Genomic DNA, 21,213 nt, shown 5'->3' with positions numbered 1-21,213 from the left:
AACATGGTCTCAGAATAATGGGCTCATAATATGGCACCACAGAACATGGCCTCGGAATAATGGGCTCATAATATGGTGCCACAGAACAAGGCCTCGGAAAATTGGACTCATAATATGGCACCACAGAACATGGACTCAGAATAATGGGCTCATAATATGGCACCACAGAACATGGACTCAGAATAATGGGCTCATAATATGGCATCACAGAACATGGCCTCTGAATAATGGGCTCTTAATATGGCACCACAGAACACGGCTTCACAATATTGGGCTCATAATATGGCACCACAGAACATGGCCTCGGAATATTGGACTCATAATATGGCACCACAGATCATGGCCTCGGAATATTGGACTCATTATATGGCACCACAGAACATGGCCCCAGAATAATGGGCTCATAATATGGCACCACAGAACATGGCCTCGGAATATTGGACTCATTACATGGCACCCCAGAACATGGCCTCTGAATATTGGACTCATAATATGGCACCACAGAACATGGCCTCTGAATAATGGGCTCATAATATGACATCACAGAACATGGCCTCGGAATAATGGGCTCATAATATGGCACCACAGAACAAGGCCTCGGGATAATGGGCTCATAATATGGCACCACAGAACATGGCCTCTGAATAATGGGCTCATAATATGGCACCACAGAACATGGCCTCGGAATAATGGGCTCATAATATGGCACCACAGAACACGGCCTCTGAATATTGGGCTCATAATATGGCACCACAGAACATGGCTTCGGAATAATGGGCTTATAATATGGCACCACAGAACATGGCTTCGGAATAATGGGCTCATAATATGGCACCACAGAACATGGTCTCGGAATATTGGGATCATAATATGGCACCACAGAACATGGCTCCAGAATAATGGGCTCATAATATGGCACCACAGAACATGGCCTCGGAATAATGGGCTCATAATATGGTGCCACAGAACAAGGCCTCGGAAGATTGGACTCATAATATGGCACCACAGAACATGGACTCAGAATAATGGGCTCATAATATGGCACCACAGAACATGGCCTCTGAATAATGGGCTCTTAATATGGCACCACAGAACACGGCTTCACAATATTGGGCTCATAATATGGCACCACAGAACATGGCCTCGGAATATTGGACTCATAATATGGCACCACAGATCATGGCCTCGGAATATTGGACTCATTATATGGCACCACAGAACATGGCCCCAGAATAATGGGCTCATAATATGGCACCACAGAACATGGCCTCGGAATATTGGACTCATTACATGGCACCCCAGAACATGGCCTCTGAATATTGGACTCATAATATGGCACCACAGAACATGGACTCAGAATAATGGGCTCACAATATGGCACCACAGAACATGGCCTCTGAATATTGGACTCATAATATTGCACCACAGAACATGGACTCAGAATAATGGGCTCATAATATGGCACCACAGAAAATGGCCCCAGAATAATGGGCTCATAATATGGCACCACAGAACATGGACCCAGAATAATGGGCTCATAATATGGCACCACAGAACATGGACTCAGAATAATGGGCTCATAATATGGCACCACAGAAAATGGCCCCAGAATATTGGGCTCATAATATGGCACCACAGAACATGGACCCAGTATAATGGGCTCATAATATGGCACCACAGAACATGGACTCACTATAATGGGCTCATAATATGGCACCACAGAACATGGACTCAGAATAATGGGCTCATAATATGACATCACAGTACATGGCCTCGGAATAATGGGAAAGAAATCACCCTAGGGAGATAAAACTGAAAGCAGGTACAATAGCAGTCGTGCATTTGGATTGGGATATTCACGAAACAATCACAATAAATTGCAACATTCTCCATGTGTGTGGTCTCTCGGTGCTGATGGCTGGCCAAGTCTGGCAGCTGTTACCCCGGCAGGCTGAGCCATGTCGCCTTTCCCGGCACTGCAGCATGTGGTATGAGGGGGCATTCAGCTTGTTCTCTCAGAATGGCCAGGCTTTGCTACCTTCAGAAGCATCTTATTGTGATTATTGGTGTAGGTGTGTTCTCTGGAGTTAATAGTGAGTGTGGCGTGTTACATCATGGCAGTCAGGCTGTGCAGCTCACTGCAAAGCCTCGAGTTTATTCACTGCCATAGCTGTGAGCACGATTTGCTGTTCTGTGGACATGCTCAGGCTTTGCAACCTTCCATGACACCTGACACGGGGCTTGGATACTGATGTGGATGAACATGTACATTTTGGACAGGAAGTAGACAGGGATGTGACAGTGAATGGACATGGGTGAACATGTGGCTGAAAACATGGTTGTGCATGTGACTGGTGATGTGGATGTGGTGGTGATTTGGCAGTGGAAACCGATGCAGACGTGGTCATTGATAAGCGGTGGATAATGCTGAAGATGTTGACAATGACTTCAGTGGCAAGGTTCATTTAGATGTGATGTGGCGGTGTAGGATGATTTAGGTGATGGCAATGGTCATGTGAATAGTGACGATGAGGTTGATGGTGATCTGAAAAGTTATGTGACTTCAAACAAAACTGGATGTTGACATGCATGTGAACAGTCATGTGCATCTGGGCAATGACGTGCATGTGTATAATCTAGTGGGTGCGCATGATGATGTGGGTGGCCATGCACATGTGGATGGTGATGTGGTTGCAGACAGTAATGCGGATGCGGATATCATTGTGGATTTGCACTGAGAAGGGGATAGATACTGTGTAGAAAGGTGAGGTGGATGGTGATATAGATGTGGGCGTGGGTCATGGTGTGAATGTGGATGTGTGGTGTACGCCTGCAAGTGGTGGGTGAGGTCAATCTGAATGCTGGCATAGATGTGCATGGTTAGGTGGATGTGCACAGTGTTGTAATGTGGATGGCGATGAAGATCTACATATGGAAGGGAATGTAGACAGTGATGTGATTTCGGACTGTGAGTCAATAATGCCGCAGAGTAGTGTACTATACTAAGAGGGTTAGAATAGGATTATAATATTCACATGAGGCAGACACATGGAAAGGAAAGGGAGATTCATCCAGCATTTTGGGAGATCAATTAATTTCTGTTTTTAGGGTTCTGAGACCATCTTGGAATTTCGGCCTGTCACTGGGGTCATGGTCACATTTGGGACAGGAGTTTCCTGTTATTAGGGTCTAATGTAGTGACACTGGGGTGTGTGTGCTGTCACTGTATATCAGGCCGCTTGTGTGCAAATTAATTTTTCTCTCTAAAGTCTCTCTCTCAGTTGTATTCTATTATGGTCTGAGTGATGCAGGTGTTTAACACTGTAGTTGTGCAAAGTCCTTCTGCTGTCATTAGCGAGCATGGAAAAGTGTGAGTATGCCGCATGTTTGCAGTAACCTAATGGTGCCCACGTGTGGAATCATATTCTGGCCACCTATAGTAAAGAAAACAAGCAATGCAGATGGTCTTCAGTTCCATCCCTACTCAGGTGATTCTCAGATATATGTCAAAGAAAGGGCCTGCTCAGCAGACCTGTCCTTTCTAACCAATTGGCTTCTTCGAATTCAACATTGGACGTTAACTAATTCCTCCTCACCTGTCTTTGGCTAGTGCTAGGTATGCCTGCACCTGGTGAGGGGACGGCCCATCAGTCCACAGCTTTCCTTTTCCTGAGCAGCTCTATGTCCTTTAAAAGTGCCAAGGACGAGTATGCGTGTCCTTTTTGCATAGACTTGCACAATAGCCTGGCACTTAAGGGGTTAAACTTTCAGGTGTGGACCTACAGCGGCTCTCCAGATGTGTTGGACTACGGTTTCCACGATTCTGCACCGTTTACTGTTCTGGCTGGGGCTAATGCGAGTGGAAGTTGAAAACATCAGGAGAGCCTGAGATTGCCGCCCCCTGCTCTAGACCTTCTGAAAGGGCCCTTCTGAAGGGGGGCAGGAGGGCTTCTGTTGCAAGGCAAAAACTGCAGAGTGCAGACTGTCCGCTGTGGTTTGTTGGTCCTTAGCTATACGCCTGTGAGGAGGCGGAGCATGGCAGGCTGAAAGGCGTCTCTTTTTGGTGAAGATCCATCCAGGATTGGTTGTAGAGCTGGAGATGGAATAGTGGAGGATGAAGACTCCTGATGTGGAACACAGTCACACCCCCCCCCCCGCCACATCTCACGACCTGATTACAGGTTTGTAGGTACTTCCTCCAGGAATACTGCCAAACAGTATCACCATTATCGCATGTGGTAACCATTCAGTTAGCATCCATTTTGGGATCCCATAGGACTCCATGGGTATTTCATGTTACAACATACAGTTATTTGTGCTAATTACTGTCTGTTGTAATATGAAATCCCTTGCATGTGGCCATGCTTGTATGTGGTGGAATTTTACCTCTGCACAAAAGATAGGAGACGAGATCAGTCTCACTTTTGAAACAAGAAATTTTGTGGAGTGGCAGAACCTCGAGTGGCCTGAAATACAGAAGGGCTATTTACGGGTTTGATCTTATTTCAGAAGATTTACCACTGAAATACCATGAAACGGAATTACCGTTGACACTTCTTGGTCCTACTCATATAACACAGGATTGAACATGCTGGTGGTAGTGCGGTGTTAGTCCTCATTTTCGGAGTCCATAGCACCTCATTGGGATAGCATCAGAATTACAGTTAAAGGAAATTCCCCCTGATTTTGTCACATTTTAGCAGTAATATGGTGCATATTGCTGGAAGTAAATCCTCCACTTTACCACCGAAACTATATTACGGTGGCACGGTAATACAGTGTTAGCATGGTAGTAACAGAATTACCACCACCTTACCACCGTTTATCCCCCCCACAGTTGTGCTTGTAATGAGAAAATCCCTTTACCTTGCTGTGCCTTATTTTCCCAAACTAACAAAATAAGGATCACTCATATTGGTTTATAATCTGTAGTGGTTTATAATCTATAGTGTTGTTTATAATCTATAGTGTTACAACATAAATAATTGTAATATTAAGTCTTTATAAAATGTGTACTGATGAGGTATGGAGGGTGGATGGGTAGACAGGATGCCAGATATGGGTATTTTGCCTAGCTGGCGGTGGTTGGCTCTTAGAGCGAAGCCAGACCCAAAGGCTCACCTCTGGCCCATTCCTACTAATGGCCTCGCTAGCTTCCCTATCTCTTTATATTAGTTTATAACTGAAGAAGAGACGTGAGGCCTGCTATCAAATTTCAAACAGAGACACCCCGAAATCTGGGCTCAAACCCCAACTTTCCCATATTGCCAAAATATAATGTCCTGGTCAAATCGTTTTTGTATTACACACATGCACACCCACGCATTTTGCTTTGAGAATGTACGTTTGGGTAAAATATTGGTATAGTTTACACGCCATGGACCTTGGTACTGCTACATTGTGCTCTTGGGCAAATGTTCCAGGAACCCAAAATTCTACTTGCCCCCAGGACAACAGTTACCAGTCCTCTCCTGCTACCCTCCCACGTAGAAAGCTCCCAAGCCCCCCCAACACATCCCTCACCCACTGGGTGCCCCTGGCTTGCCAACGTTCCTGATGGGGTATTAGTACCCCACTCAATCACTGTGACCCCTGCTAATCAGCCGCAGCACACAGCCAGCACTGCACACCTCCTTCTTTTTTCTTTTTTATCATACAACACTTATTCTGTGTAAGCAACATGGCCTCCGCCTGACTCTCAAACTGGCCACTGGGCCTGTACTGAGGGCCTCTTAGATCTCCACCATTCAACTTCCCATGGAACATACCATCATGCCTTGGCCTTCTGGCAATACTGTTAGTTGCTTGTTGCTTGACTATGTGTGAGCTCTGCATTGGAAAACATTCCCTTCGATGCACTGTCACCTCAATGATAGTCAGAAGCTGTGCAATAGTGTGATTTGCACCAACCTTCTAATTTCTGCACTGCTTTCTCCTAAACTGTTAAAAGAGTTTTCTGTAGTATTTCATTACATCAGCAGGCCGATTCATGTAATTCCTCACAAAAGTGTCGCACGCGGCTGGCGCACAGCGTGCAAGTGCGAATGTCTGCACCAGCCACGTGCGATAAAATCAATTTCCGCGCACAGCGTATTCATGGATTCTCGCCTCCAAAAGCAGACGTGGCGCAGAGTGGTGCAGCGACCCTGCAGCAGCGCCAGTTACGCCCCCAAGAACGCCCTATTGCAAGGAAAAGCCATCAAGATCGCAAAACCATTGCAAAGGGCTGCGCCAACCCTGTACCAGTTTACCGGACTGGCAAACAGCAAACGCAAAGCGGGGAACGTGTATTATAGGTTTCGGGAACACGCGTGCGTGAGAAGTTTCACACGCGATCTTGCCTGGGGGAGCGTGTGCGTGTATTTCAGGGGTGCGCGAGAAGTTCCACACGCGATCGGGCCCGGGGTAGCGTGTGCGTGTATTTCAGGGGTGCGTTTTACACACGAATGGCCTGGGTGCGTGTATTTCAGGGGTGCGCGAGAAGTTCCACACGCGATTGGCCTGGGCGCGTGTATTTCAGGGGTGCGCGAGAAGTTCTACACGCGATCGTGCTGGGCGTGTGTATTTCGGGGGTGCGCGTGAAGTTCCACACGCGATCTGGCCTGGGGGAGCGTGTGCGTGTATTTCAGAGGTGCGTGAGAAGTATCACACGCGAACGGGCTGGGTGCGTGTATTTCAGGGGTGCGCGAGAAGTCCCACACGCGATTGGGCTGGGTGCGTGTATTTCAGGGGTGCGCGTGAAGTTCCACACGCGATTTCAGCAGGGTATGTGTATTTCAGGGGTGCGCGAGAATTTTCACACGCAATTTCAGCAGGGTACGTGTATTTCAGGGGTGCCGGGGAGTCCTACATGTGATTTGGCAGTGTGGGTCCTCCCAGGTGTTCCATGTACACCCTCCACGGCCCCTGCAGGCAGCCCACACCACAGGGGACTACCCTGCATCCCTTGTCATGTCCCGCAGGCAGCCCACCCAACATGGGCATGCCCCCCAGCAAAGGCACATGTCTCCTTGCACTACTGATCACCAACTCATGTCCCCTTGTACCCCCACCCCCAGCATTGCGGGGCACCTGCCAGCAGGTCCCCACTCATGTCCCACTCATGTCCCTCTGCACCCCCACCCCCCAGCATTGCGGGGCACCTGCCAGCAGGCCCCCACTCATGTCCCACTCATGTCCCCCTGCACCCCCAATGCCCAGCATTGCGGGGCACCTGCCAGCAGGCCCCCACTCATGTCCCACTCATGTCTCCCTGCACCCCCACCCCCCAGCATTGCGGGGCTCCTGCCAGCAGGCCCCCACACATGTCCCCCAGCCAACATGTCATCACAATCTAGATCCCTGGCCCTTATGGTCAGCCTCCAAATGCCAAACACCCACCCGAGTATTGCATCCACCCACTTAGAAAAGGCAATGACATGATAGAACCCCAATTGCAAGTTTGGAAATGAACACATGTCCCTCACATACACCCAATGGGTGTCAGTGAATCTCAAAACCCATATCATGATATGCATGATACCAATGAGATGAAACTACACATTGAAGATTGATGAAAAAAATGTATTAAAAACAGCATAAATGGAATTAAAAATAAACAAATGACAACAGGAATCAAAAACCAAAAGCAGCATGTCGGTGAAATAATGAAAAACGACAAATCATAATCCAAAGGAAAGGTGTCCAAAGTCACAGTTCAAGAAAGTAAATCCAAGGTAAAAACAAAACCGAAAACCATTGCTCCATGGGTAAATCCAAAAAAAAAACTAAAATCCAACAGTCAACTATATACAGATAAACAATCCAGGGTCCATGATCCCAACTGAAGAAATGAAACCTATATAAAAAATACTACCTAATAAAAAAACTATATACAAAAATGTGGTCCATTGTCCAAAAGGTCCAAAATAAATAAAAAAGCAAAGGAAACCTAACACTAACTACATAACTATTTACAAGGCCAGCGGGCTAGTCCGACGGCTCACTGGTTGTTGTCATGGGCCAGGGCATCATCGAACTCCTGTTCAATGGCCTGGAGGCGGGCATGTTCCCTGGCCCCGAGGTCTCGCAGGGATAATGCAGTGTCCAGCTCCAACTCCCTGCGAAGACCCTCGAGGCACTCAGCCCGCCTCAGCGCCCTCCGCATGGAGTTCTCCGCCCTGACCATTGTGAGCCGTTCCTCCTCTGCCCGCTGCCGCTCCGCACCTACTGCTGGCCCAACCGCTCCCACATGGAAGCCACTCCCATTCCAGGGTTCTCCTGCCCTCCGGCCGAGACCTGCACCCCTGATGTTGATGGCCCCGAGCCATGATGCCTCCCACGTCGAGCCTGCCGCTGCCTCCGACGCAACTGCATGTGCCAGCACGACGGCATCCAGGCTGATGGAATCCACCGACGCCGTCGTGCACGTGCCCTGCCCGATGATGCCGTCACATCCTCCATCTGCTGGGGTCCATTTGCTGGTGTGTCCACCCCTGATGGACCTCTGACTCCCGACTGTGGCAGGGATGGGATCCCCACCAAGGTGGCTGCATTGGTCGGGGCAGGTCCACAGGGGGCCCTGATGGCATCTGGACCGGAAGACGGCATGGAGTACGACTGGCGCATAGCCTCCACAGAGGAGGAGAGGGTCGCCAGAGTGCCCGACACATGTACGAGACCCCCGACCATGACCGCTCCCAACTGGGCCACGTTGGCACGGTGCTCTTCGTGATGATGTGCGTGCTCCCCCCGGGAAGCACGCACCTCATCACGAATGACAGCCGTGCGCAACGCGACACCAATCAGGACCTTCTCCATACGGCCAGGGGTCCCCTCGTCCGCAGGTGGAGGGGAGTCAGATGACATGGACATCCCCCCTACCTGCGGACGGGCCTGGGATGGGGCATCCCTGCTGGTGCATGGTGGTGCAGTCACAGTGTCAGGGACAGTGACATGCACAGGCACCTCCACAGCGACTTGTGCTGCCTCCTGCCCCTACCCCTGGACTGCACCACTTGCATCAGCAGGGATGCCCCCACCAGGCCCCATGTGTGGCTCAGTAGCGGCCTCCTCCTCCTCTGTGGAAACCACCAACCTGGATGGCTCCACACCGTCTTCCGCCATTGCAAGCCCCTGTGGGGGCTCACCCACCCCTTCCTCTGCAGCCGTGGGGGCATCCCCGCCGCTTAGCTCCACAGCGCCGTCTCTGCCCTCTTCTTCACTTTGCACTGTGTAGAGGGAGACATAGAACACAGGAAGCAATAGCAGATGAGTGGCACTGTCAAAGATCACTTCCATCATGTCCCTCCATAACACATGGGTCAGTGCAGGCAAAACACATGCAGTAACAGGCATGGCGCATGCTATGGACATAAGCAAACATGTCCAAGGGACTCTTGAAGCATACAATGTTGTTTTTGGACTCACATGCATCATGGGTCATGCCTATCACATGCACACACTTCAACGTACTTTCATTCATCTGGACTCGTACACCCCAGACACAGTGGATGCAAGGATAACTAGACTGCATCAGTGATTCTGAACATTGTCACAGACATGTGTCATGCATCCATGGCATTCACAAGTCACAGACACGCAGGTCAGAAACACAGACATGGACACCATACATGTACATGGCATCAGCACCCATCCCTCACCCCCACCCATGTCCAGGAACAGACACTGGCATGCTCTCATGTGTCCATTCTGAATAGGGCTCCCCATGTTGCATTTAAACACATACACCAACCGTGTGCTTCACACATTACTGGTCTCACGTGCATGACCATGATGTCCCTGCACACACACACGTGTACATGGCCTATGTCACACATACAGGCAAGTATCAGACAACCAGCACACTGCAACATGCCCTGTCTCACACAGCAATGCTTGGCCACTTACCGCTCGACTCCAGACGGGTCTGCCTCTCAAGGATCTGGGCATGGAGCGCTGGGCGTACGCGTTCCAGGACCATCAGCTGGATGGTACTCATGCTGCCCCGGCCCCCCTCCACGAGGCGCCGGGCCTTTATGAGGGTCCTGGACCTGAAGTCCTCCCAGCGCTTCTTGACTTGCTTGATGTTGCGGGTTGCCACCCCCTCCGCGTTGATGGCAACCACAAAGTCGTCCCAGATCCTGTCCCGTCCTTCCTTGTCGGCGCGTGGTGATCCGAAGAGGGCATCATAATGCCACAGGACAAGCTCCACCAGGACACCAACTTCCTTCTGACTGAAGCTGGTGGCCCTCTGCCCCTCTGGCTGGGGGTCGCCAGTTTTCTCGGACGGTGTTTCCCTCGACATGGCGACCCCCGAGGCAGACATGGGTGGGAAACTGGGTCCTGGGGCTGGGCTGTGGAGCGATGGTATCCCAGTCGGGAGTGTTCTGTTCCAGCAGGGGTGGACACAGCAACTGGACCCCTGCAGATGGCTGATGTGCAGGCACCAAATGGCAGGGCATGGTGGCAGCAGGCAGGCAGGCAGCAGCAGATGGCTCGTGGGAGGCTGCTCGGGGCTCTGGGGGGCAGTAATTCGGCCTTTTGGGCAGGAGCGTGGTCTTCCGTGTGCTTACGCGTGGCCAGCTTGATACGGAGTGATTTGGCACGTGAAAATTCTGCACGTCAGCGTGTAATTCGAGGAAAGGCCCTTAGCGCGTATGCGCTTCTGTGACGTATCGCGCACGGGCGTTGCTTTTCGTGGGGTGCGGTGCGTGTGTTTTGCAGTCGTTGGGGTTCACACGCTATTACTTCACAGCGGGTGGTTGTTGGCTACGCGTTCTTCTACACGCAAGGCAGACGGTGAGTGGTACCCTGCTCCCCCAGGCCCGATCGCGTGTAAAACCACCCGCGAGCCCCTGAAATACACGTACCCCGCTCCCCCAGGCCCGATCGCGTGTAAAACCACCCGCGAGCCCCTGAAATACACGTACCCCACTCCCTCAGGCCCGATCGCGTGTAAAACCACCCGCGAGCCCCTGAAATACACGTACCCCGCTCCCCCAGGCCCGATCGCGTGTGAAACTTCTCGCGCGCCCCTGAAATACACGCGCACAGGCCAATCACGTGTGAAACTTCTCGCGCACCTCTGTAATACACGCTCCCAGGACAATCGCGTGTGGAACTTCTCGCGCACCTCTGAAATACACGCGCCCAGGCCAATCGCATGTGGAACTTCTCGTGCACCCCTGAAATACACGCACACGCTCCCCCAGGCCCGATCGCGTGTGAAACTTCTCACGCACCTCTGAAATACACGCGCCCAGGCCTAGCGCATGTGGAACTTCTCGCGCACCCCTGAAATACACGCACACGCTCCCCCAGGCCCGATCGCGTGTGGAACTTCTCACGCACCTCTGAAATACACGCACCCAGGCCTACCGCGTGTGGAACTTCTCGTGCACCCCTGAAATACACGCACCCAGGCCATTTGCGTGTAAAACTTCTCGCGCACCCCTGAAATACCCGCACACGCTCCCCCAGGCCCGATCGCGTGTGGAACTTCTCGCGCACCTCTGAAATACACGCACACGCTCCCCCAGGCCCGATCGCGTGTGGAACTTCTCGCGCGTGTAGAACTTTGGCACACATTTTTTTCCTGCGCAGGGACGCTACCGCCTGCTTTCGTGTGGCGGACATGTATGGGCCTGTGCGCGTCTTTGGCCGTGCGCTGTTTTTCCCTATTCCATTCCATGAATACGTGTTGCAGGCGAGCGTGTGGGCGTTCCGCGCACTTGCTTCCTGTACTTGCCCCGTGACGCCCACATTTTCACGAGTTGTTCCCCATTCTGCGTGTAACGCCCCTTGGTACGCCTACTTTTGTTATGTGCGCCGCGCCATGTGCGAATTCGCTGTGGCCTTATTGCATGGCGTTCGATGACCTGTGCGCCAGCGTACGCCACGCACTTTTTCAGCGCACATCCCACATTTTGCACGTGCACGGACTTTCATGAATAGATGTGCGCTGTTTTCTATGCGATAATCGCACCTGCACTGCGATTTTCACTATTTCACTGTGAATCGCACTTCTTCGCACGCCTGCGCTTTTTTTTCAGCGCACATTCATTCCATGAATCGGCCTGCAGGTGTTTGTGGCATTTTCTCTGGTGTATTACCACTATAGGACGTTTGCCTTGTCTCTGAAATATTTATGTTCCCATTGTCAGGCCATGCTCTCAATTTATGATCACTGTATTCTCAGACCTGCCTGTATTCTGACATTTGCTGAGTTCTCATGGTGCCCTCAGTCCTTTTGTTGTATTTGCAAACCTATGGTGCTTTCCTCACTGTTGTTTCATTTAGGGCCTTCTTGTGGGGCGCCATCTGTGCATTATTAGCACTGTGATGCATATTCCTCATGTTTTGATGTGTGAGGCTGACATTTGTTGACTTGTTATTGTGTGTGCTATGCTTCCACTATATCCTCCCTCTATTGTCAACACTGTATTCTCTGTTTGTTATCTAAGTTTTCTTTATTGTCCAAGACCTATGATCTTTTGTCTAAATGTTAGATGGTTTACTGCTAGATGGTTTAATGCTAGATAGTTTACTGATAGATGGTTTACTGCTAGATGGTCTACTGCTTAATATTTTACTACTAGATGGTTTATTGCTAGTTGGTGTACTGCTAGTTTCCTGCTAGATGGTTTACTGCTAGATGATTTACTGCTAGATGGTTTACTGCTAGATGGTCGGCTGCTAAATAGTTTGCTGCTAGATGGTGTACTGCTAGTTTACTGCTAGATAGTTTACTGCTAGATGATTTACTGCTAGATGGTTTACTGCTAGATGGTCTACAGCTAAATAGTTTACTGCTAGATGGTTTACTGCTAGATGGTCTAATGCTAAATAGTTTACTGCTGGATGGTTTACTGCTAGATGGTTTACTACTAGATGGTGTACTGCTAATTTACTGCTAGATAGTTTACTGCTACATGGTTTTCTGCTACATGGTCTACTTCTAAATATTTTACTGCCAGATGGTTTACTGCAAGATGGTTTACTGCTAGATGGTCTACTGCTAAATAGTTTTCTGCTAGATGGTTTACTGCTAGATGGTGTACTGCTAGTTTACTGCTATATAGTTTACTGTTGCATGGTTTTCTGCTACATGGTCTACTTCTAAATATTTTACTGCCAGATCGTTTACTGCTAGATGGTTTACTGCTAGATGCTCTACTGCTAAATAGTTTACTGCTAGATGGATTACTGCTATATGGTGTACTTTTAGATAGCTTACTGCTAGATGATTTTAGGCACTGAGTGTTATTCTATTCTATGACCTATGATGCAATGTCTCATTTTTGGAATGTCTAATGTCGATGTGCATGGAGTTCTCATTGTATTCTACATCTATGATGCTTGTGACTAATCTTTGGAATGTTTAATGCTCGCTAGAGCTGCTGCCTATTGGATTCACTGTTACAACTGGTGCATATCCGTCCCATACGTGCTGCACCAGGTAAGACAATACCCTCTATTCCCTTTGACCTCTTCCTTTCTCCCTCTCCCAAGCTCCTCTTCACCTAAAATGGATGTAGACGTGCGTATAAGTCCAGCTTCTTTGGACATGCGCTGTTCATTCGGCTCTCATGTGTGGGTCACCACTTTGGATGCTGTATTGAATTTATCGACTTTCGCAAACCACCTCCATCTATGACTCCCCATAATGATTATGCATATCTGTTGTAGCCCCTGCATACACCAGGTGTGTCTACACCAGTATGTACAGCTGCACCCACCTTACTTCAGAACTTTGCCCACACTCATTGCCAATGCCCTACCATTGCCCGATTGTTCCTCTGCCCGCCCACGTGATCTTGCGCATCAACTGCGCCCTCGAGGCGACGCCAGCAAGTGTGGGCCTTGGATTGATTGTCAACTTAGGTTTTACTGTTATTGTCACTCCCTATCTTTTATTCCACTGTATACACTAGGTCAACTTGCACATGTACACCAGATGCAGCCCCCATATCATGTGCTGTGGCTTTACAAGATTGTGCACACACAAGCAATCGTTATGCTTTCACAACGTTCTACATAATTCCTACCTGCACCCCATTCAGTTACTTTTGTTTTCGCCAAATATTTAACTGGAGAACAATAGTTGTTGCAAAACTACGGACCTACTCATCTATCTATTTTGACCTGACAGCCTGTGTGCTGTACACAAATCCTTCTTGTCTGCAACTACCTTATATGACCTGGCAGTCTGTGCGCTGTACACAAATCCTTCTTGTCTGCAACTTCCTAATGTGAGCTGGCAGTCTGTGCGCTATACATGAGTTTCTTCTCTGCAACTACCTGTCTGCACGTCTGATATAGCCCCCTGAACCACGAGGTCAGGCACTACCAGTCTGCATACATACACACCTATTTTGTCTCATGCCTGTCTGCATGTTTGGTGTAGCCCCCACACCATGAGGTGAGGCTTTGCCAGTCTGCATACATACACCTATTTTGTCTCGTATGCCTGTCTGCGCATCTGGTGTACCCCGCAACATGAGGTGAGGAGTTGCCATTATGCATAAAAACACCTATTTTGCCTGTTATGCATGTGTGCAGATCTGATTTAGTCCCCTGCACAAGAGGTGAGGCTTCGCCAGCCTGCATACACACACCTATTTTGTCTATTATGCCTGTCTGCACACCTGATGTAAACCCCTGCAACATGAGGTGTGTCTTTACCATGCTGCATACACACACCTATTTTGTCTCTTATGCCTGTCTGCATGCCTGATGTAAACCCCTGCACCATGAGGTGTGTCTTGGCCTAAAAGAGAAACTGGCACCATGTGTTCTATGTAGGGGGTGAACCTCCTGTTTCATGCTTCCGGCCAGCTCAAAAGTTGGGGCCTGGGGCAGGAATTACATTTGTTTACATACGCTACATACGCTACTCACAGTTTGAGGGCCTCACGTCGTTAATTCAACAGAACAGTGTTCCAGTCCTGCAAGAATGAGTCCATCTTGTCATTTACCGTCCCTGATAGATTTTCATACACAAAGATAGCCCATAACTTAGAGAGACACTCCTTTTTGGTCGGGGGCTGCGGTTGCTTCCATTTCTGTGCTACTGTGATTCTACCCACTCTCAACATGGCTTCTACTGGTCTAGGGATAGCAGGGAGGTCGGATTCAGGGGTGGGGTGCCTAGCAGGCTTTCACAGGGGTGCAGATTTGGGGAGACTAACCTATCGGGAGGGAGGTGCCAAGTGTGCTGAATTTTAAAATTGTGCTCCATCGGCGCCGTGTAGAGTGAACCTACTAGCAATGATTTACAGAGAGAGCTCCAGGCTGCGTCATCCAGCTCTTCACCCACCCTTTCTGCCCAGTAAGATTTACATTTCTTCCTTCCCTCAGGGCCCGCTGTGTTTAACTCTCTGTATATTTTGGAGATCACTCCTTTCCTAGTGGTATGCTCCATGATTATCTTCTCAAAGTGGGTAAGGGAGCGCGAGAAGTTGCTGCCCCATTTGGGGTCTGTCAGAGTGCCCTTCACACGGAGATATACAAAGATGGACAGCAGGGGCATGCCCGAGGCCCCGGCCAGAGCCTCATAGTCAATGAAGGTATGTTCCCTTAATAGTTGAGCCACCCGAACCAGCCCCCCTTCCCTGCAGGCCTGTGTGTGGTGCAGACCCATGTTGCCCATGTCAATGGTAGGGCCCCACAGCAATGTCAAAGGCGAAGACCATCAGGAGATGAGTGAATTTGACTGGTTGCTATCCCATTGTTCCCAGAGAGCCGTCAGTGTGGGGTGAGTCCAAACCTGCGTGGGGATTCCCCTGAGGGATGACCACAAAAGGTCTCACACTTTCTTGGGGTGAGTGTAGGTGTTAACCTATATATTTCCATTGGGTCGCAGCATCGTCTCTCAGGTGCTCTACCAGCACCCGGACTTGAGCCGCCTTATAGTATAGTTTACAGTCTGGCAGGGCGAAGCCCCCGTGGTCCCTGGGGAGTGTCAATGTTGTGTATTTAACTCTCGGCTCTCTCCCATTCCAGATAAAACATTGAGCGGCCCCCTGGAGGCCCGAGAAGAAGGAAGGTGATAACAAGATAGGGAGTGCTGTGAAGAGATACAAGAGGCAGGGGAGAATGTTCATCTTGACCGAGACCATCCGGCTACAGCAGGAGAGCGTAGAAGATCTGCTTTGATTTTCTCCAAGGTTGGGACGTAATTAAGTTTGAATAAGGATGTCAGGTCCTTCAGGAGGAGTACCCCCAGATACGGGGAGGATTTTTTCTCGACTCTTATTCCCCCTATTGTTTCCCTACCCATTTTGTCCCAATTTTGGCCTCCCATGGACATAACACTGGACTTGGAGGGGTTTATTTTCAGGTCTGAGAATCCACCAAATGTGTTTACCTTCTCTAGTAAGTGCCTGGAGTGAGCCTGGAAACTTGGTCAGGTAGTACAGAATTTCATCCGGGAATAAAGAGAGTTTAAACTTGTGTTCACCTATTCTGATTCCCTCAATCCCTCTCTCCATCCTGATAGTGATAGCCAAAGGCTCCATGGCCAGGGCGTTCAGCAAGAGAGAGAGGGGTCAACCGTGGCTGGTCCCTCTGGAGAGAAGGCAGGGGCACAAGACTACCCCATTAACTGCCACTCCCGCCATGGGGGCATTGTAAAGTTCTGCAATCCATGCTCTAAATGTTTCCCCTATCCCCATTTTCTTCAACACTTTGCCCATATACTGTCATTCAACACGGTTGAAAGCCTTTTCCATGTCTATAGACATGAGGTGGGTGTCCAGGTCTTTCTGTGCAGCTTTGTGCATTAAGCTATGGTCTTTCTTATGTTGTCCGCCCCCTGTCTACCAAAGATGAACACAACCTGGTGATCATGGCTCAACACGGGAAGGTGCTGGGCTAGTCTGTTAGCCAGGAGTTTGGCAAATATTTTCACATCAGTGTTTAGGAGTGAGATGGGCCTGTACGAGGAGCAGTGGGCTGGGTCTTTCCCTACCTTAGGGATAACAACTATTAGGGCATCTGACATGGAGGGGGGAGGGAGCCCGTCTCCAAGAATTAGTTGAACAGTTTGGCCATAAAGGGTTCTAGGGTGGAGTGGAATACCTTATAAAATGCTAGTGTGAAAACATCATAGCCGTGGGTGGTACCTCCTTTCATTCCACTAATGGTGTCTATTATTTCCTGGGGAGAGATGGGGGCTCCATAAGGTCCAACTACTCTTGTGGTAGGTGCGGGATTGGGAGAGCATCAAGGAAAAACAGTCAGCATCTGACCCGTCTCTGATGTATTTTGACGTAAACAACCCAGTGCAGAAGTGCTGGAATTCCTCTGCTATCTGGGTATCTTCCAGGAGCTTTGAAACCTCGGCAGAGGTCAAGGTATCTACCTTACGGCTATTCCTGGTCTCCATCAATTTCCATGCCATGATGTGTCAGCTTTCTCACCCTTTTCCATATACCTCTGTTTCAAAAAGGCAAGTTTACCCTCTGTCTGGGGAATCAGGAGGGATTTTAATTTTTCTTTGAGCTGCTGGAGCTCGGCCACCTTGGCCAGGAAAATTTGAGATTTCCCCCACTACCCCATCCAGTTAAATGGCCTCAATCTTCTCTCTAAGGCGTTTCTCCTCTTTCTCCCTTTCTCTTTTTTGCCTTGAACCCATTCCAATGGGAATGCGCCTTATTGTTGCCTTAAATGCTTCCCAGACTCCTGCTACGCTTACCTTCGTGTTGTCATTTATTCCAAAGTATTCTTGAATTGTGGTCAGGGGGATTTGGCTAGGGTTTTGTCTCTCAGCGACAGATCATTACAGGACCATCTTGTTTTCCTATGGGGTCTCGGGTTGGGCGCCTATCAGTGTTTTCACTAGGTCGTGGTAAGACCATGGGATTGTCTCTACCAATGATTCAAATACTCACTCTCGCATAGCAGAGTCTACCAAATTTGAGCAGGGGGGGCTAACCCTGTTTTATTGTGTGTGTGTCGGACAAACCCAGCTCCTCATTGACACTCTGGAAACGGGCTGACTTCCGTCGTGTCCAAGAAGGGGTCCTCACTCTTCCTATCACTTTCTGGGTTTAGGACCATGTTAAAATCACGTCCCACAATCAGGGCTCCCTCCACAAACAACATTATTTTGGCTCCCACCCCTTCCCAGAACTGGTCCTGAGCTTCGTTTGTGCAGTAGATAGAGACCAACGTGATCACCGCCCCCCTAATCTCGCCCTTCACCATCAGGTGGCACCCCTCAGGGTCTTTGTGTTGCGACTTGGGTGTAAAATGAGCTTCCGCATATAGCACCACATCCACCCCCTTTTTTTTGTAGGGTTTGACACATGAAAGACCTCTTGTATTGTTCCGGCTCTCAATGACGGTCCCCTGCCCGGACCCAATGTGTCTCTTGCAGAAACATGAAGTGTAGTTTTGAACTATTGAAACCTCTCACCACCAGTGATCTTTTGTGTGGAGAGTTTTATCCCTTAACATTAAGAGAATCCAACACCAGTTTATGTTGTGTGTAATCCTTTTAAGGATGGCCAAGGTCTCCTGCTTGCAAATATGTATGTCTTAGCCTGTGAGTTGCCTGTCATTCTATAAATTCAATCCAAACCTGGTAGTGTATAAGAAATATAGAAGCAAAGTTTTAACAACCCACTCCCCCTCCTGAGCGCAATGGCTACCTGCGACAATGGATATTTGCCACTGGGCCAGACCACCAGCTACTTCCACCTCAGGCTGGCACAAGATCAAAGATCACCACTGAGCCCCCTCTCTATGAACCCTACACTGGTAAAAGATAGCTTGAACCCTTCCCCAACAACCCGAGTAGAAAACAACAATAAGATGACCTCTCATGCACTAATAATTTCCCAGGGGCTGTGCTTCTTCAACCTGGCCGCGGTTCCTCTAATTGTTAGTGTTACCTTATGGACCTCGTTCTAACAGCTGACAGAGACGGAGGTCAGCCGGCCCGCCTTGGAACCTGGAGAAAAAGAGTTTGAATGTACAGGACACCAGGGGGTAGCAGTGCCCGCCCACCCCCGCCTTGATTGGTCCCGTATAGAAGGTCCCCCTTCATTGCTAGTCCTCCCTGGGCAGCCCTCTGCCCGGCAGCCTCTGCGGCTAAGGACCTGAGGCAAAGGACGGCTGCTACAGAGACGGCGCCGAGACGTATCTGCAGGTATCCACAGGAGAAGCAAGAAGCCAACAATAAGTAAGTGTGGTAAGGGCGGGGCCAGAAGCAATTACTTCACGCCATACTACCCTACCACTCATCTAACAAAGCATCACCAGTGTAAATTCATTACATCCATAGTATATTTGCATTTGGAAACTCCATCCTATACATGTGAAAAGTTGAATTCAGAAGTGCGCCCAATAGCCTCTCTGTGAAAGTTGCATTTAGAAGTGTGCCCAATAGCCTCTCTGTGAAAGCTGCATTTAGAAGTGTGCCCAATAGCCTCTCTGTGAAAGTTGCATTTAGAAGTGCGCCCAATAGCCTCTCTATGATAGTTGCATCTAGAAATGTGCCCAATAGCCTCTCCGTAAATTTAGAAGTGTGCCCAATAGCCTCTCTGTGAAAGTTGCATTTAGAAGTGTGCCCAATAACCTCTCTGTGAAAGTTGCATTTAGAACTGTTCCCAATAGCCTCTCTGTGAAAGTTGCATTTAGAAGCGTGCCCAATAGCCTCTCTGTGAAAGTTGCATTCAGAAGTGCGCCCAATAGCCTCTCTATGATAGTTGCATCTAGCAGTGTGCCCAATAGCCTCTCCGTAAATTTAGAAGTGTGCCCAATAGCCTCTCTGTGAAAGTTACATTTAGAAGTGTGCCCAATAGCCTCTCTGTGAATTTAGAAGTGTGCCCAATAGCCTCTCTGCGAATCTAGAAGTGTGCCCAATAGCCTCTCTGTGAAAGTTGCATTTAGAAGTGTGCCCAATAGCCTCTCTGCGAATCTAGAAGTGTGCCCAATAGCCTCTGCATGAAAGTTGCATTTAGAAGTGTGCCCAATAACCTTTCTGTGAAAGTTGCATTTAGAACTGTTCTGCAAATCTAGAAGTGTGCCCAATAGCCTCTCTGTGAAAGTTTAATTTAGAACTGTTCCCAATAGCCTCTCTGTGAAAGTTGCATTTAGAAGTGTGCCCAATAGCCTCTCTGTGAATCTAGAAGTGTGCCCAATAACCTCTCTGTGAAAGTTGCATTTAAAACTGTTCCCAATAGCCTCTCTGTGAAAGTTGCATTTAGAAGTGTGCCCAACAGCCTCTCTGTGAATTTACAAGTGTGCCCAATAGCTTCTCTGCAAATCTAGAAGTGTGCCCAATAGCCTCTCTGTGAAAGTTGCATTTAGAACTGTTCTGCAAATCTAGACGTGTGCCCAATAGCCTCTCTGTGAAAGTTTAATTTAGAACTGTTCCCAATAGCCTCTCTGTGAAAGTTGCATTTAGAAGTGTGCCCAATAGCCTCTCTGTGAATCTAGAAGTGTGCCCAATAACCTCTCTGTGAAAGTTGCATTTAAAACTGTTCCCAATAGCCTCTCTGTGAAAGTTGCATTTAGAAGTGTGCCCAACAGCCTCTCTGTGAATTTAGAAGTGTGCCCAATAGCTTCTCTGCAAATCTAGAAGTGTGCCCAATAGCCTCTCTGTGAAAGTTGCATTTAGAAGTGTGCCCAATAACCTGTCTGTGAAAGTTGCATTTAAAACTGTTCCCAATAGCCTCTCTGTGAAAGTTGCATTTAGAAGTGTGCCCAACAGCCTCTCTGTGAATTTAGAAGTGTGCCCAATAGCTTCTCTGCAAATCTAGAAGTGTGCCCAATAGCCTCTCTGTGACAGTTGCAGTTAGAATTGTTCCCAATAGCCTCTCTGTGAAATATCATAATAGTCTAATACAGTGCCGGGTTGAACCGACTAATCTCCCTAATAACCTCTCTGGGCAAAGCTGAGTTAGATTCATGCCTAATACCCTCCCTGTATAAATTTGAATTGAGAGAAGTGCACCAATTAGCGTGACCTAATTGAACTGACTAGTGTCCAGAATAGTCTCTCTGTGCTTAGTTCAATCTAGAAGTGTGCACAACACCATTGAGGCTAAGAAGCATGCCTAAATATCCTAATTAATCCTATTAGTATACCTAATAGTATATCTGTGTCATGTAGAATCTAAAACTGTGCCTAATAATCTAATATCCCCCTATACAAAATTGAATCTAGAGTTAAACCTCATATCATCCCTGTGTACAGTTGATCCTAGAAGTGTACCTAATAAT

The sequence above is a fragment of the Ambystoma mexicanum genome, chromosome 3p, assembly GCF_040938575.1.
Source record: "Ambystoma mexicanum isolate Mex_15411 chromosome 3p, UKY_AmexF1_1, whole genome shotgun sequence".
Taxonomy (NCBI): Eukaryota; Metazoa; Chordata; class Amphibia; order Caudata; family Ambystomatidae; genus Ambystoma; species Ambystoma mexicanum.
The sequence above is the reverse complement of the archived record's forward strand: the minus strand, read 5'-3'. Positions refer to the sequence as shown.